This window comes from Mobula birostris, chromosome 16, assembly GCF_030028105.1.
Source record: "Mobula birostris isolate sMobBir1 chromosome 16, sMobBir1.hap1, whole genome shotgun sequence".
Classification (NCBI taxonomy): Eukaryota; Metazoa; Chordata; class Chondrichthyes; order Myliobatiformes; family Myliobatidae; genus Mobula; species Mobula birostris.
The window spans coordinates 43449739-43462206 of record NC_092385.1 but is presented as its reverse complement, the minus strand read 5'-3'; the positions used below and the strand labels follow the sequence as shown (position 1 = coordinate 43462206).

The following is a 12468-nucleotide window of genomic DNA, read 5'->3' as shown; positions in this document are numbered from 1 at the left end:
CATTTGATCAGTGAGTCAGCATTGATCTGTGAAGGATAGATCATGTCTGACTAACTGTTTTTGAGACAGTAATAAATGGAGTGAATGTCTGATAATTGAGGAAGTGACTACAGCTGTGTTCAATATCTATTTTAGATGGCATTTTACAAGGTATTGCACAAGAGATTATCAAACATTAGAGCAAAGAGAATTTCATGTGGCATTTACACATGGATTAGTAATTGTTTAGTAGGTAGGAGCCACAGCGGAAGGATAAGGATTTGATCTCTCGTTGTCAGGTTGTGTTTTGCCCTGGAATTTTGCTGTCAGATCTGACATTTTAATAATAAATTGAGTGAAGATAAAGACAGCCAAATATTCAGCCGAATATAGCAATATGATTTACATATTGAATAAATAGGAATATGATGGCAAAATCTTAAAATTGAGCCAGAAAGATATTTACAAATATAACTCCCAAATCTCACATCTGTAATGAATACAAGAGGTCACATGAAATTTTATCTAAAACATGAATTAATTGAATGGACTTGAGGAGCCGAATTGCCTCCTTAACTGTATTAGGATGAAATGTCTTTCAAAGGAAGCAAAATATTACTAATCTATTACTGAAACAAAATGTTAATTGCAAAACTGCTGACATTCAGGAAGGGAAAGTATAAAATAATGAAGAGCACATTATTTTAAATGTCCCAGGAACAGTTTTAAAGTGTGTTATTTGGGACTCTAAAAGTGCTTTAAGTGAATTTTCTGTGAAACCATCATTAAATTATAGCAGGATCATCAAAGAGAATGTGCTGGGCCTTTCTGAGAAATGCCAGTGGTTCTGCAAACAACTCACATATGAATGCCAACAAGTTTGGATCCCAAACTTGAATACCCAAGTCCTAAAGTTGTCTGCTGTTTCTTGTGTATGGTTCTCTAATTTCCCAGCACTTACCCTAGGGAATTGGCTCACTGATTCCATTCATATGCAAGGAGAAGAGCTAATGCATGGGAGCGAGGTATTTATTAGGGAATTAACAGTCCTTTTTTTAAATAACTAAGCTTGAACTTTTGAATAATCAAATGTTTTTAATTAATTAAGCATTTTTCTGTATCTCAAATTTATTTTGTTTTGTAATTGTATTGATGTCTATTAATTGATTATTTTAATGCTTTCCAGTACTTCTAATTTTCAGATCCATGCAGAAGCATTTAACATTTTTGACAATCTCAACAGCCAGCTAAATCAGGGACCATGACTTAATCATTTGGCAATTTTGCTGCTGTTTCATGTGTGTGACCTGTTCAGGTGTTCCTCTTTCCTTCTCCTGTAGAGATAATTGATCTTGCACACACAAACATACACACATGATTGCATTATGTTACACAATGTCCTGCCGTTTGCATGGTCTCCCCATTGATTGGCAGATTTGTTTTAGAGCTCAAGTTAACATCACTGAATCTCCAAAAGATAAGTTCAGCAGCAATCATGAGCAGCTCACCATTACCTCGAAATTGTGTGCCTACTTAATGCTGAAGCTTCATTTTAGGAGGCGGTGTTTTGCAATGTGATAACTTCCCCTTAAGGAAAGCCACCACAGAATATACGATCCTTTAAGGCATTCATTGCCATATCCAATATAAACAAAATGGCAAAAGCATGCATGGATAAGTCTACATCTCAACTCTAATAAAGTGACAAAAACAAACAATTTCATTTAAAATTTCCACAAAACTATTTCATTAGTTTAAATAGAATTAAATCAGCAATCTTAAGAAGAATGAAAACAAAAATAGCTGGAAACAAAGGCAATCCTTCATGCTAAAACCTTTCAAAAATAGTTAGAAAACCACTCTATATGTTATTTGAGCCATGAAAACAGGCCCTTCAGCTCCATGGGGATCTTTGTACCTATCTACACTAATCCCATGTATTAAGCAGAGAGTTATGTGAGTTTCTGTCATTCCATATTAGTTTGACAATGTCAATTGGGTAATTGTAACCTATAGCAATGATATGAATGAAACATTGCTGCTTACTGTACAAATTCTCACAACATTTTGCAAAATGGTTAGGCAGCTTAAGGGATTCCAGCACTTGATATGCTAGTTTTTTTGAGTGCCTTGTTCAGCATTAGTGCAAAATCAAACCAATTGGGAAAGTTACAATATTGGTTGTGAGAATATTAACAGAGGTTATTTGATTATATGCTGTTTTCCCCAGTGCAAGTACAAATGCCATGTGTTCAAGTATATAAAATGCTCATACATCTAATTCTATAAGGTGATCTATGATATTGTTTCCATGCCACTGCTTCAGTTTATGTTAATGGAGTTGGATGCTGCGTTTCATGTAGAACGTTTGCAGTGAAAAGGCCATGATTTCTCGGTTCATTTAGAACTGAACATAAAACATTTAATCCACTTTTATCATCTTTATTATAGTTACGTAAATTCTAACGACTGTTTCATTTGCCTTTGGCACCGTGAACTACTGCTGCATGGTGGAATAAATGACACAGAACATTTCAGATGAGATTTTGAAGATTAAACCATTGTTCCAGTTAAATAAATATGAAACCAAAGGCATAGACATTATTTGAAATAGTAGATCATGTTAAAAGTAATACATAGCTGTTATGCAAATATATTCACTGCACACTGTACAGTTGTAGGGAACAGAGCTGGATAGAACAATAGTTAAAGCAGCCTTGGTCCATCAGCCTCTTTAGATATGAAACATGGAAAAATACATCACACTTGATGGAATCAAGCCAAACTAATAAAAATAATAATTTTTCAGTTTGGTTAATGGTCTGTTATCAGTGGATCGTGTCTTTATGTTAGTTGATGTAACTTTTCAACCAACAGCAAAACAAAAGAGTTATACAAGTTTAGAGAGACTTCCTCAGTTCCTAATTACCAGCAAGATTATCAAAGAAGACTGTGTCACAAATGTCTATGCTTTAGTAATATTGCTGGCAGTCTGGCTGATTTGATTTCATGCTAAAAAAATAAGAGCAATCTCCCATTATACCAGTTCTACTTGTTGGACCAACTTTGTACTTTAAACTACACCTAGTGCTCAGTTAGCTACTTTTTTAAAAAATTAAGATCTCTGCTGCTGCCTCCCTTTCAAGTAGTGAGTTATAGACTCATCACAGTTTGGATCAATCTAAGCTTTTCTAAACTCCCTCGCAAATCCTCAGTCAATGACCTTAAATCTGGACATCAAAGTTGCTAATGAAATTTGCCTTTGGCCTCGTCTTTCCAAGCTGAAAATAATTACAACTTCTTCAATCATTTATAATAAATAAAGTTCTCCTGGTTTGAATCTCTTCTGTATCATTACTGGTGCTCTGTGATGTATCCAGAGCATAATTTATAGAAATATTTTTTGGGTTTTTTTGAAGGGAAACATTCAAAATGAACAAATTTATATTTTTGCTGGCAATAACAAAATAAAATCTTTCTTATAGATAACTATTCAGTAGTCACAGTCTCAAAAATCTTAATTAAAAGGAGAAAGGAATTTATATCTCAAGTCTTATTTGGAATTTGTGTTGAAACTGAAGAGGGTTCAAAGGAGGTTCATGAAACTGATATCAAGATTGAATGGCTTGTCATATGAAGAGCATTTGACGTCTCTGGGCCTGTATTCGCTGGAATTCAGAAGAATGAAGGGTAACCTCATTGATACCTATTGAATGGTGAAAGGCCTTGATGGAAGAGGATGTTTCCTATGGTGGGAGAATCTAAGACCAGAGGACACAGCCTCAGAACAGAGGGGCGTCCTTTTAGAATGGAGATGAGAAGGAATTTCTTTAATCAGAGAGTGATGAATCTGTGGAATTCTTTGCCACAAGCAACTGTGGAGGCCAAGTCCTTATGTATATTTAAGGTAGATGTTAATAGATTCTTGATTGGTCAGGGCATGAAGGGATATGAGGAGAAGGCAGGAGATTGGGGCTGAGAGGAAAATTGGATTAGTCACGATGAAATGCTGGAGCAGACTTGATGGGCCAAATGGCTTAATTCTGCCCCTATATCTTATGATCTTATGGTCTTATGGTCTTAACTGCTAACTTACAAATCTAACTTAACTCTTAACTGAAGCCGCAAATCCAAATTACCTCAACTAAAAGAGTGAAACTCAGATGTCCTTATTTGGTACTCCACGAATAACTCAAGCTCAATGGTGCATGAAATACATAGTAATACTTATTAGCAATCAACAATGGGTTATTCTGAATCTGTTTGCTGTGCAGTGTCAATATTTTGACAAGCCATGAAGGTTTGGCACAGCCAAGAAGGGCCAAAAGTCCTGTTTCTGTGCTGTAGTTTCTATGGTTTCTATGATTATCAAGGTCACCAGATACTGGTCATAATCCAGCCCAGGAAGAAGCTACAAAAATCCCGTGAAAAGACTTTTCTTTTGTATGGTTCAGTGTCTCCCTTATCTTCCCTACAAGTGAATAACAACTCCATATAAGGCAAAGCACCAATATCTGAGTTACTGGAAACTACCTCATGATTTCCAGTAAATTGTTTCAGACAGGGCTACTTGTGTAACCAGAGCCTAAAATGAAACACAAGTCAGCCACCTTGGTAACATATTCAACCATTCTGTAGCTTTGCAACGGGGAAATCACCAGTTCTGCTTTATCTTACCAGTCTCAATCACCACTCCTTTTATTGACATTCCTTCCAGGGGAAACACCAACTCTGCATCTAACCTGTGAAGTCCCACAAAAATTCTATATTTTTCAATGAGATCATCACTATTTCTTCTAAATTCTAGCGCATTTATGTGAATCTGCTTACTCTGTCCTTGTTCAAGTGAAGAATGGTTTCCTGTGGAATGGTTGGGTGATCTGTAATGGTGAACAGCTTTGCTGATTATTGGCTGCTCAGAGGAGTGTTTCATCAATCAGGAAGTGCAGGTTTCAAAACTGTTGTGGTCTGTTTGCTCCTGAATTATTGCCAACCAATAATTGAGACAAACAAAAAAACAAGATGCAGTGGAAATAATGAGCTGTGAAAAGCAGAGACCATTGAAAAGTACACATGTAGTTTTTATCTTCACTGCTTGATTTCTAAATTGCAGATCAGTGATCTTAGCTATTTTTCCAGAGGGAAGCACTTTACATAAACAGCTACAAGTGAGTGCTATATTAACTACTAGCTAAACACATTGCTTGCTAGTCATTAATGATGTAATTTTACAATGACTCGTGTCACTAAAAAAAGATCTGTTTACAAAATAAAATAAAAAGTCTCATCTTCTATAAGACAGACAGAAACATTGTGCCAACTACACAGTCTATTACACAGACACCTCCAAAAGGTTTTCTCTCTTCTCAACCATCCTCTTGATCTGTCACCCTATCTGCACCTGCAGCACTTTCTTGTGAGTTCCTTCCACTCTCAAACCCTTTCCATCCAGACCTTATACCCCTGCCCTCTTTGGGTACATCTGTCCATGTCACTGGTTATACTGCAGTCTCTGACTCCTGGCTACGCCGAACGATGGCCCTCACCACACTCTGTCTATACTGCTACCTCCATCTCCACTACATTCTGTGTATACTCATCCCATTCCCTCCTCACTCCATTTGTACACCTCATTCCATCTGTACACTCAGCCCCATTCCCACCTCACTCCATCTAATACTCAACCTGATTCCCACCTCACTCCACCTAGTACTCAGCCCCATGCCCACTTCATTGGAAGGACAAACTCCAAGACAGAGTACAAAGTAAATGGCAGGATACTTGGTAGTGTGGAGGAGCAGAGGGATCTCGGGGTACATGTCCACAGATCCCTGAATGTTGCCTCACAGGTGGATAGGGTAGTTAAGAAAGCTTATGGGGTGTTAGCTTTCATAAGTCGAGGGATAGAGTTTAAGAGTCACGATGTAATGATTCAGCTCTATAAAACTCTGGTGAGGCCACACTTGGAATACTGTGTCCAGTTCTGTTCACCTCACTATAGGAAGGATGTGGAAGCATTGGAAAGGGTACAGAGGAGATTTACCAGGATGCTGCCTGGTTTAGAAAGTATGCATTATGATCAGAGATTAAGGGAGCTAGGGCTTTACTCTTTGGAGAGAAGAAGGATGAGAGGAGACATGATAGAGGTGTACAAGATAATAATAGGAATAGATAGAGTGGATAGCCAGCGCCTCTTCCCCAGGGCACCACTGCTCAATACAAGAGGACATGGCTTTAAGGTAAGGGGTGGGAAGTTCAAGGGGGATATTAGAGGAAGGTTTTTTACTCAGAGAGTGGTTGGTGCGTGGAATGCACAGCCTGAGTCAGTGGTGGAGACAGATACACTAGTGAAGTTTAAGAGATTACTAGGCAGGTATATGGAGGAATCTAAGGTGGGGGCTTATATGAGAGGCAGGGTTTGAGGGTCAGCACAACATTGTGGGCCGAAGGGCCTGTACTGTGCTGTACTGTTCTATATATGTCCTATTCCATCTGTATTCACTGTTCTGTTCCCACTACACTCCATCTACACACTCAATCCTTTTCCCTTTAGTTTATTGCTGACCTTCAATGCTGTTTGTTCAGAGTTTAAACATTCTCCTGCGACACTGCCATTTCCCCCAGGAGCTCTGTTTCTTCCCAAGGCCCACACTTCCTTTTCATAAAACCATTCTGATAGTTTGAATGGCCACTATAAATAATACCTTTGCATTGACAAATCACAATAGAATAAAAGTCGTGTTTAATTTTAGAAAATTGTCCTTACTCTTGTAATTGAACTCCCTTGCAATTAATGTCAACCTGCCATATGCTTTCAAAATTGCTTGTTAGACCTGTTCATTTACTTTCTCCTTCTCATAAACTAAAGCATCAGGATCCTTCTGCAGATGCGTATCTTTTTCTTTCAGACCAGTTTTTCATTTTAAAATGTGACATCTGCCACTTTCTCATTTTTTTTCAGTTAATTTATCCACCGTCCTTTGAATACGTCATGCCTGCTCACAGTTTAGTTTTTCCGAATAGTTCGGTATCATCAGCAAATCTGGAAATAACACATGCTGCCTTTTTATCAGTTTTTAATATTATTATAATTTTGAGGGCCTAATCTGAAGAAAGTAGCTGTCTGTCAAGCTGAAAAAGACCAACTTATTCTTTCTCCTTGTCGAACCAAATCACCAGCTCTACTTTTATCTCCAAGTCCATGAATTCTTATTTTAAGTAACAACTTTCTTCACAGGAACATGCCAGATGCATTTTCAATGTTGAGATACAACAGACTCCATCCTCTGTTGTTCCTTTATTTATCTTGCTGGTTATATGCACATAAACACTCACATTTGTCAAATTTCCCTTTCAAAATTCATGCTGTCTCTGGCTAATCATATTATGATTTTCTAAATGCTCAGTTACAGCATTCTTAACAATGGATTCAGGCATTTTGCTGACAACTGATGCTGACTAACAGTGTCATCATTCATCAATTTCCTCCTCGTTCTTGAATTACGGTTCAATTTGCTGCCTTCCAAACAGTTGAGACAGTTTCCGAATCCATGGAAGTGTGTAAGACCATGACTAACGCCTCTCAATATCTCTGAAATGCTCAAAAACATATACATTTTATGCTGCTTATATTCAGAACTTAAAATCATACGTAAACATTATAAATGTGCAAACCAACCATAAATTAGAGTGAAGTTTGAATAAGATTTTTCAAGCAATTATTTCATGGTAAAATACTGCCCAAGATAGATGATCTGCACCCTTTTCACACTGTTCACATCAGCGAACAGTAGTCAATCAGAGATCGAGAGTGAGAGAAGAGGTGACTTTCACGTGTCAGTGAGTGTGCATTAAAAAGCAGTGCTTTGTGGGAGATTCATCATTTGAATGGCGGCCAATTAGAGATTGAGATTCATTAGCAAGGGCAAATAAGGCCGGGGCAAACAGTGCAGCCTTTGTTGGAGTGGACAGTATTAGAGTGGGGATTTGAGGCTTTATTTCTTCAAGGATTCAGCAATGAGAGGCTTGAGTGAGAGGAGCCGAAAAGCTATAAGCAGATTTTTTTCAGTATATTTATAGTTTCCCTCCTTATAATTGCACAGTTCAAGAAGTCAGGAATGCCAGGCAGGATATTGAATAGCTGTTCTTGCAGGTTGTGGGAAGGCAGGGAGATCTCCAGTGTCCCTGATGATTCCATCTGCAAGAACTGCATCCAGCTGCAGCTTCTTCCACTCCGCATTAGATTATGAGGACACGCAGTCCTCTTTTATTGTCATTTAGTAATGTATGCATTAAGAAACAATCCACTATTCCTCCAGTGTGATATCACAAAAATACAGGACAGACCAAGACTGAAAAACTAACAAAAAACACCTAACATATAGTTACAACAGTGCAACAATACCATAACTTGATGAAGAACAGGCCATTGCACAGTAAAAAAGTTCAGTCTCTTGAATGTCCCACATCTCACGCAGACGAGAGAAGAGAGAAAACTCTCCCTGCCATGCCCGACCACAGTCCGACTCTGAGTCGTCCGAAAACTTCGAGCCTCCGATCAGCCCTCCGACACCGAGTACCGAGCACCATCTCTATCCAATCGATTCAACCTCAGCCTCGGTCACCAGCAGCAGGCAAAGCTAGGGATTTTGGGGCCTTCCCTCTGGAGATTCTCGATCGCCCAGTAATAGCAGCAGCAAAACAGCATTTCAGAAATTTCTCCAGATGTTCCTCTGTGCTTTCACGTCTGTCTCCATCAAATCAGAATTGTCCACGGCCCCTATTTAAAGATTTGGAGCTGGAAATGTATGAACTCCGGATCATTTGGGAGGTTGAGCGGGATATAGACAGAACATATAGGGAGTTACACCCAAGGTGCAGTACAAGGAAACTGAGTGACAGTCAGGAGGGTAAAAGGGATTTAACAGCCACGGCCATCCCACTCAACAACAGAAATACCATTTTGGATAGGGTTGGGGGGGATAACCTAACAGGAGAAAGTCATAGCGATCAGGTCTCTAGCACTGAGTAGGCTCTGTGGCTCGGAAAGGAAGGTGGGGAGAAGAAGTAAGCTGTGGTGATAGGGGATTTGTTAGTTAGGGGAACAGGAAGGAGGTACAGTGGACAAGAATGAGATTCCGTATGGTATGTTGCCTCCTAAGTGCCGGGGCTTGGGACATCTTGGATCAAGTCCTCAGCTCTATTAAGTGGGAGGGTGAACAGCCAGAGATTGTGGTACATATAGGTACATAGAAACATAGAAAATAGGTGCAGGAGTAGGCCATTCGGCCCTTCGAGCCTGTACCGCCATTCAGTATGATCATGGCTGATCATCCAACTCAGAACCCTGCACCTGCCTTCTCTCCATACCCACTGATCCCTTTAGCCACAAGGGCCATATCTAACTCCCTCTTAAGTATAGCCAATGAACTGACCTCAACTGTTTCCCGTGGCAGAGAATTCCACAGATTCACCACTCTCTGTGTGAAGACATTTTTCCTAATCTCGGTCCTAAAAGGCTTCCCCTTTATCCTCAAACTGTGACGCCTCATTCTGGACTTCCCCAACATCGGGAACAATCTTCCTGCATCTAGCCTGTCCAATCCCTTTAGGATTTTATACGTTTCAATAAGATCCCCCCTCAATCTTCTAAATTCCAACAAGTATAAGCCTAGTCGATCCAGTTTTTCATCATATGAAAGTCCTGCCATCCCAGGAATCAATCTGGTGAACCTTCTTTGTACTCCCTCTATGGCAAGGATGTCTTTCCTTAGATTAGGGGACCAAAACAGCACACAATACTCCAGGTGTGGTCTCACCAAGGCCTTGTACAACTACAGTAGTACCTCCCTGCTCCTGTACTCGAATCCTCTTGCTATGAATGCCAGCATACCTTACGCCTTTTTCACCGCCTGCTGTACCTGCATGCCCACTTTCAATGACTGGTATATAATGGCACCCAGCTCTCATTGCACCTCCCCTTTTCCTAATTGGTCACCTTTCAGATAATAATCTGTTTTCCTGTTCTCGCCACCAAAGTGGATAACATAGAATAATACAGCACAGTACAGGCCCTTCGGCCCACAATGTTGTGCCAACCCTCAAACCCTGCCTCCCATATAAGCCCCCACCTTAGATTCCTCCATATACCTGTCTAGTAGTCTCTTAAACTTCATTAGTGTATCTGCCTCCACCACTGACTCAGGCAGTGCATTCCACGCACCAACCACTCTCTGAGTAAAACACCTTCCTCTAATATCCCCCTTGAACTTCCCACCCCTTACCTTAAAGCCATGTCCTCTCGTATTGAGCAGTGGTGCCCTGGGGAAGAGGCGCTGGCTATCCACTGTATCTATTCCTCTTATTATCTTGTATAACCTCACATTTATCCACATTAAATTGCATCTGCCATGAATTTGCCCACTCACCTAACCTGTCCAAGTCACCCTGCATCCTCTTAGCATCCTCCTCACAGCTAACACTGCCGCTCAGCTTCGTATCATCCGCAAACTTGGAGATGCTGCATTTAATTCCCTCATCCAAGTCATTAATATATATTGTAAACAAATGGCAGGCAGTGACTAGTGGGGTTCCAACGCTGAGCTTTGCGGTACCCCACTAGTCACTGCCTGCCATTCTGAAAAGGTCCCGTTTATTCCCACTCTTTGCTTCCTGTCTGCCAACCAATTCTCTATCCACATCAATACCATACCCCCAATACTGTGAGCTTTAAGTTTGCACACTAATCTCCTGTGTGGGACCTTGTCAAAAGCCTTTCGAAAATCCAAATATACCACATCCACTGGTTCTCCCCTATCCACTCTACTAGTTACATCCTCAAAAAATTCTATGAGATTCGTCAGACATGTACCAATGACATAGGTAGGAAGAGGGATGAGGTTCTGCAAAGTGAGTTCAGGAAGTTAGTTGCTAAATTAAAGGACAGGATGTCCAGGGTAGTCATCTCAGTATTTCTACCTGCGCCACTTGCTAGTAAGTCCAGAAATAGGAAGATCATACAGTTTAAGACATAGCTAGGGTGTGGTGTAGAAAGGAGGGCTTCAGATTTTTGGATTATTGGGCTCTCTTTCAGGGAAGATAGGACTTCTACAAAAGAAATGGTTTGAACCTAAACTGGAGGGACACTGATATCCTAAAGGGAAGGTTAGCTAGTTCTGCAAAGGGGAAGAGGGTTTTAAACTAGAATGGCGGGAGGATGGAAACCAGAGTGCTTGAACAGATTTAGAGTTATTGTAAAGACAGATGTTGTTAGGACCTTAGACGAAGTCAGGAATCAAAAGTTTGAGCATGGTGGGGCTAATGTTCTGAGTTGTGTACATTTCAATGAACTAAATATTGTAGGAAAGGCAGATGAACTGACGGCATGGATCAACACATGGAATTATAATGTTGTAGCCGTTAGTGAGGTATGATTGCAGGAGGAGCAGGACTGGCAGCTCAGTATTCTGGGGTTCTGTTGTTTTACATGTGATAGAGCAAGAACAATTAAAGGCTGGCATTACTAGTAATGGGAAATGTCATGGCAGTGCTCAGTCAGGACAAACTGGAGAACTCATCCAGTAAGGCTTTATGGGTGGAACTCAGGAATAAGTAAGGTATGACCATATTTATGGGGCTATATTATAGACCACCCAACAGTCCATTGGATTTAGAGGAACAAATTTGTAGAGAAACGTTAGACTGTTGCAAGAATCATAAGGTTGTGATATTAGGTGGTTTTAACTTTCCACATATTGACTGTGACTCCTATAATGCAAAAGGATTAGTTGGGATAGAGTTTGTCAACTGTGTTCAGGAAAGTGTCTTTAAAGTCCACAGAAATCCCAACAAGAGAATATGCAATATTTGATCCCCTATTAGTGAATGAGGTTGGGCAGGCAACAGAAATTTGTGTAAGGGAACACTTTGCATCTAGTGATCATAATGCCATTAGTTTCAAGGTAATAATGGAAAAGGATTGGTCTGGTCCTTGGATTGAGATTCTAAATTGGAGAAAGGCCAATTTTGATGGTAAAATAAAAGGATCCTGCAAGTATGGATTGGGACAGACTGTTTGGCAAAGATGTACTTGGTAAGTGGGAGGCTTTCAAAAATGAAATGTTGAGAATACAAAGCATGTATGTGCCTGTCAGAATAAAAAGCAAGGATAATAGGTTTAGGGACATTGGTTTTTGAGAAATATTAAAGCCCTACTTAAGAAAAAAAGGAGGTACATAGTAAGTATAGGCAAGCAGGAACAAACAAGGTACATAATGAGTATAAACATGCAAGAGAACACTTAAGAATGAAATCAGGAGGGCTAAAAGAAGGCATGATGTTGCTCTGGCAAGGTGAAGGAGAATCCTAAGGGTTTCTACAGATATGTTAAGAGCAACAGGATTGCAGGGGATAAGATAGATCCTCTGAAAGATCAGAATGGTAACCTATGCATGGAGCCAAAAGAGATGGGGAGATCTTAAACGGATTTTT

At 39.9% G+C, this 12468-nt stretch overlaps 1 protein-coding gene across 7 annotated transcripts in view; it reads left to right on the top strand.

Moving 5' to 3' along the window:
* chl1b (cell adhesion molecule L1-like b) overlaps positions 1-12468 on the top strand; it is a 986835-nt gene that overhangs the window by 905332 nt on the left and 69035 nt on the right. The gene's annotated exons all lie outside the window — the stretch shown is intronic.